Source organism: Oryctolagus cuniculus, chromosome Y (genome assembly GCF_051225735.1).
Source record: "Oryctolagus cuniculus isolate XC-2025 breed Fujian yellow rabbit chromosome Y, ASM5122573v1, whole genome shotgun sequence".
NCBI classification, from domain to species: Eukaryota; Metazoa; Chordata; class Mammalia; order Lagomorpha; family Leporidae; genus Oryctolagus; species Oryctolagus cuniculus.
In genome coordinates, this window is record NC_142889.1 from 22,934,286 (window position 1) to 22,948,553 (window position 14,268).

Here is a 14,268-nt window from a genome sequence, read left to right on the forward strand (position 1 = left end):
GCACTGCACATGGAACACTGATACATTAGTGCTGGCCATTTCAGAAATTTGCTTTATATTAAAATTGAATGAGAATTGTGTATTATAACTCTCATACAAGGAGTTAAGATACTTCCCAGTGTATTCTGTGTTCTTCTCAGTGTGAATGTCATTCTCGGCCATTTTTGTTGATTCTGCTTCTCCTGTGTCTTTATCCAAGGTCAAATGTATGCTATATATCACCAGGAATACTGAGGTAACCTTTGAAATGTGTTCTTTGCCACTCTGCCTCCCAAATCCTTGCCCAGACTTGTAGCTGTTCATATATGTTTTTAAAATGTATACCCCATTGCTTAAAAAAACACAACTGTCAGGACCAGCATTGTAATACAGCAGAGTAAACCATGATTATGATCCTGACATTCCATTCATAGTGTCAGTTCAAATCTGGGTTGCTGTACTTCCAATCCAACCCCCTGCTAATTCACCTGGAAGAGAAGTGGATGATGGCCCAAGTACTTGGGCCCCGTCACCCATGTGGGAGAACTGGATTGAGTTACAGGCTTCTGTTTTTGTCACTGCTCAACCATCAGCCACCAGAGTTATTTGTAGAGTAAAACAGCAGGTGGAAGATCTTTTTATCTTCCTCACTCTTTAACTCCACCTTTCAAGTCAATTGTTTAAAATCTTTAAAAATCACCATATCATTTGTGAATGAAATACAGTTAAACATTTCAATTTATATCATCATTTTGTAGTATTTTTCTATGTCTAAACCACTGCTTTAGATATTTGTGCAGTAGAATTTTTGTTTTCAGTTAAGAACGTCGTTCCTTTTTGTGTCTTTCATTTATATTTTATAATTTTTATTGTAGTGATCTTTCACTTTTTTGGGTAAAATTCATTACAAAATATCTGAATGTAGCTGTTATGAATGGTGATTATTCATGATTTTGCTTTCACAGAGTTCATTACTAGTACATGAAAAAACAACTGCCTTTTTCATGTTGTTTTTGTAAAATGCACCTTTACTGAACTGAATTATCAGTTCCAAGAACATTTTTGTGCAGCGTTTAGATTTTTCCATATATAATAACATCATCTGTTAACAAGAATATTTTGAGCTTCTCCATTCCAATTTTGTGGCCTTCCTTTCTCTTCCCTATTTGATCCTCTTTATATTTCTAATATCATACAGAATAACAGTGTTGAAACTAATAATGTTTTGTTCCAGACCTGAGAGGAAATGATTTCAGCATTTCCCCATTCAGTATGATTTTGACAAGATGCCAAAAGGTAGCCTTTATAATTTTGAGGTCAGCTCTTATATTAAATTTTTGATGGGCCATTAGCTTGAAGCATTCTTGAATTTTGTGAAGTGCTTTTCCTCATATATTTAGATGCTTATATTTCTTGTACATTCTATTGACATGGTTTATGGTGATTTTTATTTGTGAAGGTTGAATCACCTCTGCATCTCTTAGATAAATCACACTTGATCTGATAAACTATCTTGTAGATGTGTTGGATTTGGGTTGCTAGGCTTTGGTTGATAACATCTGCATCTATTTTCACCAAGGACATTGATTTGTAGCTTTGCTTTTATATTGTGTCCTGTTCTGTTTTGGTATCAGAGTGATCTGTAAGAGGTTTGGCAGATTCACATCCTATTCATATTTTTGTATATGATTTAAAAGGTGTTTGAGTTAGTTCTTCTTAAATATTTTGTAGAATTCAGTAGTAAAGGGTACCTGGATATTAAATTACTATTATTAATGAATCTAAAGGGAGACAATCAATTTATTTTTTTGACAGGCAGAGTGGACAGTGAGAGAGACAGAGAGAAAGGTCTTCCTTTTGCCATTGGTTCACCCTCCAATGGCCGCTGTGACCAGCGCACTGTGGCCAGCACACCACGTTGATCCGAAGCCAGGAGCCAGGTGCTTCTCCTGGTGTCCCATGGGGTGCAGGGCCCAAGCACTTGGGCCATTCTCCACTGCACTCCCAGGCCACAGCAGACAGGTGGCCTGGCAGAGGGGCAACTGGGACAGAATCTGGTGCCCTGACTCAGACTAGAACCCAGTGTGCTGGTGCTGCAAGGCAGAGGAATAGCCTAGTGAGCCATGGTGCTGGCCAGAGACAATCAATTTAACACAATAGTAAGGGAGGACATCAACAACACCCCACTTTCTTCAATGGACATATCAACTAGACAAAAAATCAGTAAAGAAACAAGAGCTAATCAAAACTCTGGACCAAATGTACCTAGCTGGTATCTACAGAACTTATTTTTTTTAAAGATTTATTTTATTTGGGGTAAGTCCAATAGAGCATGTGCCAAACTGTACAGTTAGAAATGTGCCAGGGGATTCCAATTCAATCCCTTCAAGGTGGCATGTACCAATGCCATCTCACTAGTCAAAGTGATCAGTTTCAGTTCATAATTGATCATAATGAGAGAATTAAGTGTCAAAGGGATCACATAAACAAGACTAGTGTCTGCTAATATTAACTGATAGAATTAAAATGAGAAAATTATACAACATGGGAAGTTGGATACACAGCAGACTCATAGAATTTTAGATGTCCTAAACAGCACTCTGGCCTCAGAATCAGCCCTTAAGGCATTCAGATCTGTCTAATAAGCCAATGAGAGTGTTTCAAGCATGGAAAGCCAAGACACTCTGGCAAAAAAAAAAAAAATAGCCTAAATGAAAGATCTCTGTCAGTGAGATCCCAGAGGAAAGAATGGGCCATCAAAGAAGGAGGTACCTTTCTCTGAAGGGAGGAGAGAGCTTCCACTTTGGCTGTGGCCTTGTGTAAATAAGATCAGAGTTGGTGAACTCAAGCGGCATCCATAGCCTTGGCAGCTCATGACAAGAGCCTCCAGTGAGTGTCAACTGGGGGAGAGAGAAAGAGAGGAGCAGACTTGGCAGGGACTGGGGGACAGGGCGGAGAGAGCAAGCGAGGGAGGGAGTGAGCAGTGAGCGAGCATGCCAGGAGTCAGCGAGAAGGGGCAAAGCTGCCACTCCTGCCTGAGTCACCACGGATGGGAGTGGGGGCAGCAGGGAAGGAACACAGAGGGAAGAAGAAAGGCCAAGAGGAGAAGGCGGCCGGAGGCAGTGGCGGCTGCTGCTGCTGCTGCTGCTGCTGGTGGTGATAGGGGAGAAGGAGGAGCAGGTGGAGGGCAGGGGTTGAGGGAGTGAATGAGAGAAGCAAATGCGTGAGGGAGGGGAGGGAAGGGGGGGTCATGCGGGGGCGTGCATGCACACAGGAAGCACTCTCAGAGGCGAGTGTAACTGGATCGGGTTTGCTGCCAGTGGTATGAGCTTTGGCCGCCATTTTACAACAGCTCCACTTGCAGGGATACAGGGAGCAGGGAGCACACAACCCGATCCCCTGGGACAGGATTCCTTGGCCATAGCCCAAAGGGGAGGGCTAGTTGCACATAGTGATTTAGATGAAAGAGCTATTGAAGCTTTGAAAGAATTCAATGAAGACGGTGCATTGGCAATTTTTCAGCAGTTTAATGACAGTGATCTCTCTCATGTTCAGAACAAAAGTGCCTTTTTATGTGGAGTCATGAAGACTTACAGGCAGAGAGAAAAACAGGGGACCAAAGTAGCGGACTCTAGTAAAGGACCAGATGAGGCAAAAATTAAAGCACTCTTGGGAAGAACAGGCTACACACTTGATGTGACCACTGGACAGAGGAAGTATGGGGGACCGCCTCCAGATTCTGTTTATTCAGGTCAGCAGCCTTCTGTTGGCATTGAGATATTTGTGGGGAAGATCCCAAGTGATCTATTTGAGGATGTGCTTGTTCCTTTATTTGAGAAAGCTGGACCTATTTGGGATCTTCGTCTTATGATGGATCCACTCACTGGTCTCAATAGAGGTTATGCATTTGTCACTTCTTGTACAAAAAAAAAGCAGCTCAGGAGGCTTTTAAACTGTATAATAATCATGAAATTCGTTCTGGAAAACCTATTGGTGTCTGCATCTTGGTTGCCAACAATAGGCTTTTTGTGGGCTCTATTCCTAAGAGTAAAACCAAGGAACAGATTCTTGAAGAATTTAGCAAAGTAACAGAGGGTCTTACAGACGTCATTTTATACCACCAACCAGATGACAAGAAAAAAAAAAAAAGAGGCTTTTGCTTTCTTGAATATGAAGATCACAAAACAGCTGCCCAGGCAAGGTGTAGGCTAATGAGTGGTAAAGTCAAGGTCTGGAAAAGTGTTGGAACTGTTGAATGGGCTGATCCTATAGAAGATCCTGATCCTGAGGTTATGGCAAAGGTGAAGGTACTTTTTGTATGTAACCTTGCCAATACTGTAACAGAAGAGATTTTAGAAAAGGCATTTAGTCAGTTTGGAAAACTGGAACGAATAAGGAAACTGAGAGATTATGCATTCATTCATTTTGATGAATGAGATGGTGCTGTTAAGGCTATGGAAGAAATGAATGTCAAAGACTTGGAGGGAGAAAACATTGAAATTGTTTTTGCTAAGCCACCAGATCAGAAAAGGAAAGAAAGAAAAGCTCAGAGGCAAGCAGCAATCAGATGTATGATGATTACTGCTATTATGGTCCAACTCATATGCCCCCTCCAACAAGAGGTCGAGGGCATGGAGGTAGAGGTGGTTATGGATATCCTCCAGATTATTATGGATATGAAGATTATTATGATTATTTTGGCTATGATTACCATAACTATCATGGTGGATATGAAGATCCATACTATGGTTATGAAGATTTTCAAGTTGGAGCTAGAGGAAGGGGTGGTAGAGGAGTAAGGGGTGCTGCTCCATCCAGAGGTCATGGGGCTGCTCCTTCCTGTGGTAGAGCCGGTTATTCACAGAGAGGAGGTCCTGGATCAGCAAGAGGCATTGGTGGTGTGAGAGGAGGTATCCAACAACAAAGAGGCCACGGGCAGCGAAAAGGGGTTGAGGCCTGTCCTGACCTGTCACAATGAAGACTGACTTGCTATGTGGGATTACACCAGAAGCTTGCAGTGGAGTAATGGTAAGGAAATCAAGCAACCTTGAATATTTTGGCTGTATAGGAGCATATTCTATTGCAGAAGACCTTCCTATGAAGATCATGGAATCAAATACGGGACATTGAACTAATACTTGGACTTTGATATGAATTTCTTTAACAATTTTCTATGCAGTGCAAGTTATTAAACTAAAGCTACTCTATTTTCCAAATGTGTTCCAACAGAAATCCTTTATAACTTCTAGCATGATCGCTTGATAAAGAATAAAGTTCTTCTCTTTAAAAAATCTGCTCTAAGTAGATTTCCCCCCCCCCTTTTTTTTTAATTAAGGATCCCAGCAGTGGTATTCTGAAATATTATCTTGAATTTGTGCATTTAAATGTTATTGCCATGGTATAGATGAATTCCACTATTGGTATCCTTAAATTTTATTTCTACTCACCAAGGTTAATCATGATTGTCTGTATCTTTTTATAGTAATAATCACTTTTGAATTGTGTTCAGATATGCAGTTTCAGGTATAATCATCAGGGCTGGTTAGTCAGGCATTCCAGATAGTGGTTCTTTTCAGAATCTTTTTTAAAGGGTTGGTTAACTATCACAGTAGCAGAAGATTGAACTATACCCTGGCTGTACTGTACATAGAAAAATCTTTGTAGATAAAAGCAAGGCTTGTTAAATATGATATGAGGGTAAGATTTTAATATACCAAATGTAGCATTCTTAGTTGCCTTTAGTTTCAGAGGCTTGTAAGACTTCCTCATGACCATGATAACAGGCCTTGCTTTTGTCATATTTTGTGGCTGAAAAAGTAGCCTTGCTTCTTCATACATTGTAGTTATTTGGATGTATAATAGTTTAGCAATATGTTACTTTTTTAAGACATCAGATGTTCAAAAAAAGTCCATCCAAACTTGTACTAAATACTGCAGTGTCCCTTTATAAAAAGTCAGACTAAAACTGACAATTGTACAGCAAAGCCTGACATTTGGATATTTTGAAGTTTTTTCATAAATCATAGAAATTAGTATATGGCTGTAGTTTAGCTTTTTAGGTAAAAGGTATGTTTCATTAGTGCATTTCTTACTGCTGATCACTGTAAAAATGTGAATCATCTTTCTATTTCCTATGCAGGTCATGGTAACTTGTAGAGTAGAGTACAATCATTTGTGCTATGTTTTTTTAATTTTCTAAAGCACTTTGATGACAGTGAGTATTCAGTGGTGAAGCATCCTCTATTGAATCACCCTCAAAAATTTTTTTGCCAAGTCCTAAGTTGATAGCTTAAAGTCAAAAGTAAAATTATAGTTTAATTAGGACTTTGTGTAAATAAATCCCTTCTCCCCTTCCCGAAAGGGATACTGCAGTTATATCACATAAACACAATAGGCACCATGATGAAGATCAGAGCTTATACTTAATTAAGGTTTTATACACACCAGTTCCCCAGTAAATGCAAATTTAACAAGAAAATTAGACATGTCATATGTTCAAAATGCTCATGGCAAACAATCATTTTGCATTCCTGCAAATAAAATTGTTTTATACTGTAAGCTGGAGGCGAGTGTAACTTATTTTTGTAATCAAGTTTTTATTTTTTATGTGTATTAATATAAATGTGTGTTAGTGTAGAAATCTTCTGGTTTAAAAATTTAGAATTGCACACATTTCAGTATGTTTATTTGTACTTACATAATTTTAGAATAGTGGTTGCCAATAGCCTGTATGTTTTACATTAATTGTTTTTTTGTTATCTTAATAAACCATTTTGGTATGTTGTATGTCAGTTACTGGGATAGCTGGGACATAGAGTGTAATTTAAAAATTTGTCAATAAGTATTCATTGGAACATATGTAAATGTGCTTTGCCGGTTGTTGAAACTTACCTATAAAATGAGTATGGGGTGACAAAATTAGTTCTTGGTGCTTAATGAAACTTTCTGCCACTGATTTTATATATTATTACCCCGTGCTTTTTAAAAGTACATCTCTCTCAAATCTTAGTGTGAGATTGAGGGCTACACAAAACATTTACATTTCATTCTACCATAATGAATATGCTAGGTTGTGGAAAGTGGGTAAACTAAATGTAGCCTTCAGTAAAATTGAATCTCAGTGTAATCCTTGGTACTGGTATTTTCCAGTTCCAAGGAGTTAAATGATCCCATCCGAGAGGTCATTGCCATGCCTATGGGCACTTTACTGTCGTACCATTTTTAAGGGACACTGTCAAGGTGTTTAAGTTAATTCTCAGATTTATTTGTTGGGATTTTAGAACAGGATTGTTTGACAAACTAAAAACTGCATTTTCAAAGTTGAAAGATGAACACTTTTGTGAGTTCACAAATGTGTTCTTAAGAAAACATTAAAATACGAAGCTGTGGACTTCCAAGACTATTTGGCATTCTCAGTTTGGGGACTTGGGAAAGAAAACTGATGTAAAGAAATTGTGAAGAATTGATGGTTATACGTAAAGAAGGGTAATGTAAACACTGATGATGAAATATGTATACACTCAAGTGAAATTACTTGACAGTATTCATTTGAATAACTTTGAATTCAAGCCATTATAATTTTTTTTTCGTTTCTTTTTTTTTTATCTTTTATTTAATGAATATAAATTTCCAAAGTACGACTCATGGGTTACAATGGCTTTCCCCCCCATACCGTCCCTCCCACCCACAACCCTCCCCTTTCCCACTCCCTCTCCCCTTCCATTCACATCAAGATTCATTTTCGATTATCTTAATATACAGAAGATCAGCTTAGTATACCTTAAGTAAGGATTTCAACAGTTTGTTCCCACACAGAAACATAAAGTGAAAAATAATAGATGATTTTTTTTTAAATCATGATGAAATTAGATCAGATCTATTGTCATGTTTAATCCCAGTGAGAGTCAAGTTGGGAATTGATAATTTCTTTTTTTTTTTTTTTTTTTTTTTTTTTACAGAAGATCAGTTTAGTAAACATTAAGTAAAGATTTCAATCGTTTGCACCCCCATAGAAACACAAAGTGAAATATACTGTTTGAGTACTCGTTATAGCATTAAGCCTCAATGTACAGCACACTAAGGACAGAGATCCTACATGAGGAGTAAGTGCACAGTGACTCCTGTTGTTGACTTTACAAATTGACACTCCTGTTTATGGCATCAATAATCTCCCTATGCACCAGTCATTTGAATAACTTTGAATTCAAGCCATTATAATTACTTTTAAAATTAAATATCATTTGCACTGTTCTGATAATGGGTGCAGTTTTTGAGCAATATAATCAGGGCTAAATATGTTTGTAGTGATTAGTGATGTGAACAATTAAGTTCTGACAAGAAATACTAACAGGTATTTTCAACCTTAAATTTGTGTAGTAAAATGAGTATCAAACTGTTAACAGACATCAAGGAAAATAGGCAATGCATATAAACATACTTTCGAATGTTGTGTGGCCTATAAAGCAATAATGCAATTTTTATGGAATGTCATGGGATGTAAGAAATGGAAATGCAAAAATAATCCTTTAGTAAAAATGTCAACATGTTAAAGGGGGGATGTTAATTAATGTAGGTTATTGCTATTTGTGATTTGTTTATGGGTTCTTGGCTTTGACAGCTTCAAAGAATGGACACATGGCAAGTTAAAGAAATTTTGTACATATTGTCAAGGAAAGGGTCCTAAATCCAAGAGTCAGGTCCCTTTCGTGGGATCTAAAATGTTTCCTTAAAACATTCTGATTGTTAAAAAGAAAACTTGAGTTACCTAACCCAAACATACACAAGATTTTGTTTCTGCAGACTACTTGCAATCAAAAGTGTTCATAAATTTAGTTTTAGCAGTTTTCAGAAAGTTACTTTGTGAGAAAACTCTGTTGTCTCTATTCTTCCAAGCATGCTTTTTGTGGAAGATTTTCAGCCTTTGCAACTTAATCAGATGTTTAAAAAGAAGGGAGAATTCACAAACAAGAGCTGTTGCACTCTCATGGCAACATGTGTAACATGACAAACTTTTCTACTGATAACAAATCTTAACAAAAAACGTAAAACATCTTCCTCATAAAATAGGAACAACATAGAAATGGATTAATGGGGTAATCTGGGGCATTCCATTGTATAAGATATTTGAAAAGAATTAGGTTGAACTTCAAGCTAGATGAGCAAAATTGACAAATTCATTACAAGTTTTTTCACGTAGCCAAAAGTTAATCAAAAATGTGGCAAAAGATCACCATGACATGTAGCCTTTATTTTAAGGGGAGAAACAGAAAAGTTGAATGGCTTCATGCATTTAGGAGAGGAAGCGAATCCTACAATAAATGATTGTTCCAGTCTCTAGAACTTTGAACAGTACCCACCATGATAGTTTTTTGTGCATACCATAAAATTTTTACCTGGCCATACGAACTCAGTGGTGGGTATGAAGTTAATGAATAAGTAGCAATACATAAAAGAAACAGACTGGGAAGGTGTTTAAGGTGTAGTTATTACTTACTAACCATACCACTCAATAGGGCATGCCACTAAATATGCTAGTTATAACCAATGCTTGCATTTTTTACCTGGGCAAATTAGTAGACTGACTTTAGAGTCTGTCACTTTTTAAAAAAAAGTACTTGAGACTTAAATTCTGTTAGCACCACAGTCTGCCTTCAGTAATATTAAAATACCTTTGAGGACCAGAAGCATTCAGTTGGAGAAACAATCTTTTTGCAAATGCAAATCAGTATTACTAACACTCTGGGTCAAAGATTAGGTTTTTAATGATATTAACAGTAGTCTGGTAAACATTTAGAGTCTGACATTGAGAAACAAAAGCTTGTTACCTGACTAGTATTTTTGTTTAAAAATATTAGTTCCGTTAGCGTATTTAAATTGTCTGACATTTATTTATCCATAGAATTTATATTTATTTCATTCTTTTCATCTCACTGAAAACTGTCTGCAGGCTCTTTGATTTGGATTAGATGTGTGAAGTACTGTCTTTTGCCAAAAACCTCAAATTAACTGTTCTTTTAAATGTAGTGTATTTGTGTTTGTTTGGAGATCAGTTCAAAACTATCTGTACTATCTGTACTGCCTCTGATGTTAAGATTTTATGTATAGCATAAGAAAGCTAGCTCTGACTATTTTCCTAAGAATAAATACCTATTTTTGTAGCATGTCTTAGGATCTCCAGGAGTCCAAGAATTATTGTGAATGTCCTCCATTTCATTTTTCACTTAATAGCTTTTAAATAGACATTTGGGAGTCATTAGAGACCTGTCTTGCTTTTGGATTATCTTATACATTCAAAGAATCTAGTCATTGGTAAAAAAAAAAATCCCCAAGATATCCTCAATTGCAAGCACATGAATGGGAGGTGTATAGAATAAATATTGGTCTGGTCTTCACTTAATTTTAATTGTTGATGGAAATATCCTGTGGTCATGTACATGTCTTTGGATTTGAAGTTAATGGTAATTTAATTCTGGTTTTCTGGGAACATGGCCTACTGTGCAGTGTTCTTTTCTACCACTGGCAAATGAAATTTCTCTGAAGATTTGGAAAGAAACAAAAAAAAAGAGTGTCAATTGTTAAATAAACAACAGCAGTCACCGTGCACTTACTCCCCATGTAAGATCTCTGTCCTTCATGTGTTGTATTATGTGAAATAATGGTATAACTAGTACTCAAGCAGTACTTTATACTTTGTGTTTCTGTGTGGGTACAAACTGTTGAAATCTTTACTTAGTATCTACTAAACTCATCTTTGTATATAAAGATAATTGAAAATGAATCTTGATGATGGGAGAGGGAGTGGGAGATGGGATGGTTACAGGAGGAAGGGTGGTTATGGGAGAAAAACCACTATAATCCAAAAGTTGTACTTTGGAAATTTATATTCATTAAATAAAAGTTAAAAAAATTATTTAATAGCATGTGACCAGTGCAGAAGCAAATACAGCTATAATTAGACTTTAGAGGTTGACTTTTATGTTTTTGTAAGTGCAATGAATTTTAGTAACTAATACTGTGAAAACAAACAGTAAATAAAATTTTTTTCTGGTCATGCTCACCAAAACATATAGTTAATTTTCTAATGATGCAGATAAATGCATGCTTTCTTGATATTTTTATCTCATTTTAAAGTATCTCTTTCATGAAATCTAAGATATTTTATCAACAATACATTATTGTCTTGATGGCTTATTTTAGTCTACTTATTAATTTTAGTAGTAATGTCTGCTCTTATATTACTGATTGCATAAAGTCATTTAAAATGTTGTTATGGAACATCATTTGAAAAAAGAGTTTGATACAATGTCAAAAAAGTTTTATTTTATTTGAAAGACAGAGAGAGGTAGAGATATATATAGAGAGGTCTTCCATCCCCTAGTTCACTCCTCAGATTGCCACAACAGCTGGATTTATGCCTATCTGAAGCCAGGACCCAGGAACTTCTGGCTCCCCCACATGGTTGTAGGGGCCCAAGGACTTGGGCCATCTTCCACTGCTTTCCCAGGCCATAATAGAGAGCTGGATAAAAAGAGGAGCAGCCATGGTAGAACCAGCTCCCATATGGGATGCCAATGCTTCAGGCCAGGGCTTTTACATGCTGCACCACAGCACCAGCCCCAACAGAACTTTTTACTTCACAGCAGCAGAATACATATTCTTCTCATCAGTACATGGAACTTTATCTAGGATAGACCATATTCTAGGCCATAAAGCAAGTCTCAGCAAATTAAAAAAAAAAAAATGAAATCATACCATGTACCTTCTGTGACCAGAATGGAATGAAGCTGAAAAACCCCAACTCAGGAATCTCCAGATCATATGGAAACACATGGAGACTGAGCAACATGCTCCTGAATGAACAATGTATCATAGAAGAAATCAACAGGGAAATAAAAAATTTCAATAAATGAATGAAGATGATAATTATCCTATCAAAACTTATAGAATACAGCAAAATAAGTATTATGATAGAAGTTTATAGAAATTGTTGTCTGCATAAAAAAAATTGGAAAGGTACCAAATAAATGCTCTATCCATGTATATTAAGAACCTAGAACAAAGAAATAATTAAAATTAGAGAAGAAAAATTGAAACAAAAATTCCAAAAGATCAGTAAATGAACAGCTAATTTTTTGGGAAAACAAACAGAATCGACATACCATTGGCTAATGTAGCAAAAAAAGAGGGAGAAGGCCCATATCAATAAAATCAGAGGTGTAAAAGGAAAAGTAACAACAGAAATAAAAATAATCATCAGAAATTACTACATAGAGATGTATGACAGCAAATCAGGAAACCTGGGAGAAATGGAAAAAAGTCCTGAACACATACAAGCTACCAAAATTGAGTCAAGAAGACAGAGAAAACCTAAACAAAGCAACATCCTAGACAAGGATTGAATCAGTGATAAAGACCCTCCCAAAAATGTAAAGCCCTGGACCACAGATTCTCACTGTGGAATTCTTTCAGCTATTTCAAGAAAAGCTAATTCCAGTTTTTCAAACAAGTGAAAGGGCAGGAATCATCCCAAACTCCCTCTATGAAGCCTATATTACCTTAATTCCTAAGGCAGAAAAAAATACACTAGAGAAAGAGAATTATAGATAAATATTCCAGATGGACATAGATACAAAAATCCCCATCCAAATATTAGCCAATCTAATCCAAAACACATCAGAAAGATCACTCACCTAGACAAATTGGGATTTATCCCTGGTATGCAAGGATGAATCAACATTCTCAAGTAAAGAAATGTGATATATCACATTAACAAACTGATGAACAAAATAAACAAAGATGATCTTAATAGATGCAGAGAAAGCATTTTATAAAATACAACATTATTTTATGAAGAAAGCCTTATGCAAATTGCATATAGAAAGAATATTCCTATATAAGAATGTTGTTCATATATTGATTGTGATCACATTGAATCTCTAGAATTATTTTGGTTGTATAGAATTTTGATAATATTGAATCTTCTAATCTTGAAAGATTTTCCCATTTTGTATATTCTTACTCTTTGTTTAGCATTTTGTAATTTTATTAGAGATTTTTGGAATCCTTAGTTAAATTCAATCCCAGAATTTATTTTTGTGTCTATCATGCATGAGATTAATCTTATGAGTAGTTTCTCATCCCTGGTATTGTGTTTATATTTTTAAGAAATGTTATCTTACTGACCACAAACATTATTTTTTAAGATTTATTTATTTTGCTTGAAAGTCACAGTTGCAGAGAGAGGAGAGGCAGGGAGAGAGAGAGAGAGAGAGAGGTCTTGCATCCACTGGTTCACTCCCCAGATGGCCACAATGGCCAGAGTTGCCTTGATCCAAAGGAAGGAGCCAGGAGCTTCTTCCAGGTATCCCACGTGGGTGCAGGTCCCAAGGACTTGGACCATCTTCTACTGCTTTTTCAGGCCATAGCAGAGAGCTGCATCAGAAATGGAACAGCAGGGTCTCAACTGGTGCCAATATGGGATGCTGGCACTGCAGAAAGTGGCTTTACCCGCTTTGCCACAGTACTGGCCCTAGTATTGTGGTTGAATGCAAAGGTTATTGAATTTTGTGTGTTGATTTTATATCCTGCCACTCTACCAAACTCTCAGTGAAGTCTTTTGGATCCTCTATATATAGAACCATGTCATCAAATAGGGGTAGTTTGGATTCCTCTTTTCTAATTTGTATCAATTTGGTTTCTTTTTATTGCCTAGTGGCTGTGGCTAAAACTAGCAGGACTATGTTAAATAGCAATGGTGAGAGAGGGGATCCACTGTATGGAGGAGAAAAAAGAAACATTATTCTCCTCAAATCAGCTAATTTGGCCCCTTCTAAACAAGAACTAAAAGGTCAAGAACATGCAAGTCTTCTGGAATTAAATCATTTAAATTTAAATTTAGATAATTTAGATGATTGTACAAAGACCCAAGGAACCGCATTGTTTGGAAATATCATGAACATTAGCTATCACTTCGATGGAGCAAAACCAGAACATTTTTCTGAAGCCATATGGTTGTGGTTCAGTATGTTTTTTGAATGACCCAGTTATCTTATTATTAAAGGTCAAACTGATAGTTTTGAGACACAAACACAAAAGCTCTTGTAATTAAAAGTGTGACAGTGAGAGAACACTCAATTATCAAGAAGGATTGGATAGGATAAGGTTGTATTTTTGAACGTTTAACATTGATATCAAGAAACCAGAGTACTGATCTTTTTGAGGGTGGCCAATCCATTTGATGTAAACATGAAGAACTTCTAAAGTAAAACTTCTTGCACCTTTCATTAAGTG

At 36.5% G+C, this 14,268-nt stretch overlaps 1 pseudogene; it reads left to right on the forward strand.

Annotated features, from left to right (window-relative positions):
- The first annotated feature begins 3,421 nt into the window (after positions 1 to 3,421).
- Positions 3,422 to 5,012, forward strand: LOC149119373 (heterogeneous nuclear ribonucleoprotein Q pseudogene; annotated as a pseudogene).
- Positions 5,013 to 14,268: the final 9,256 nt, after the last annotated feature.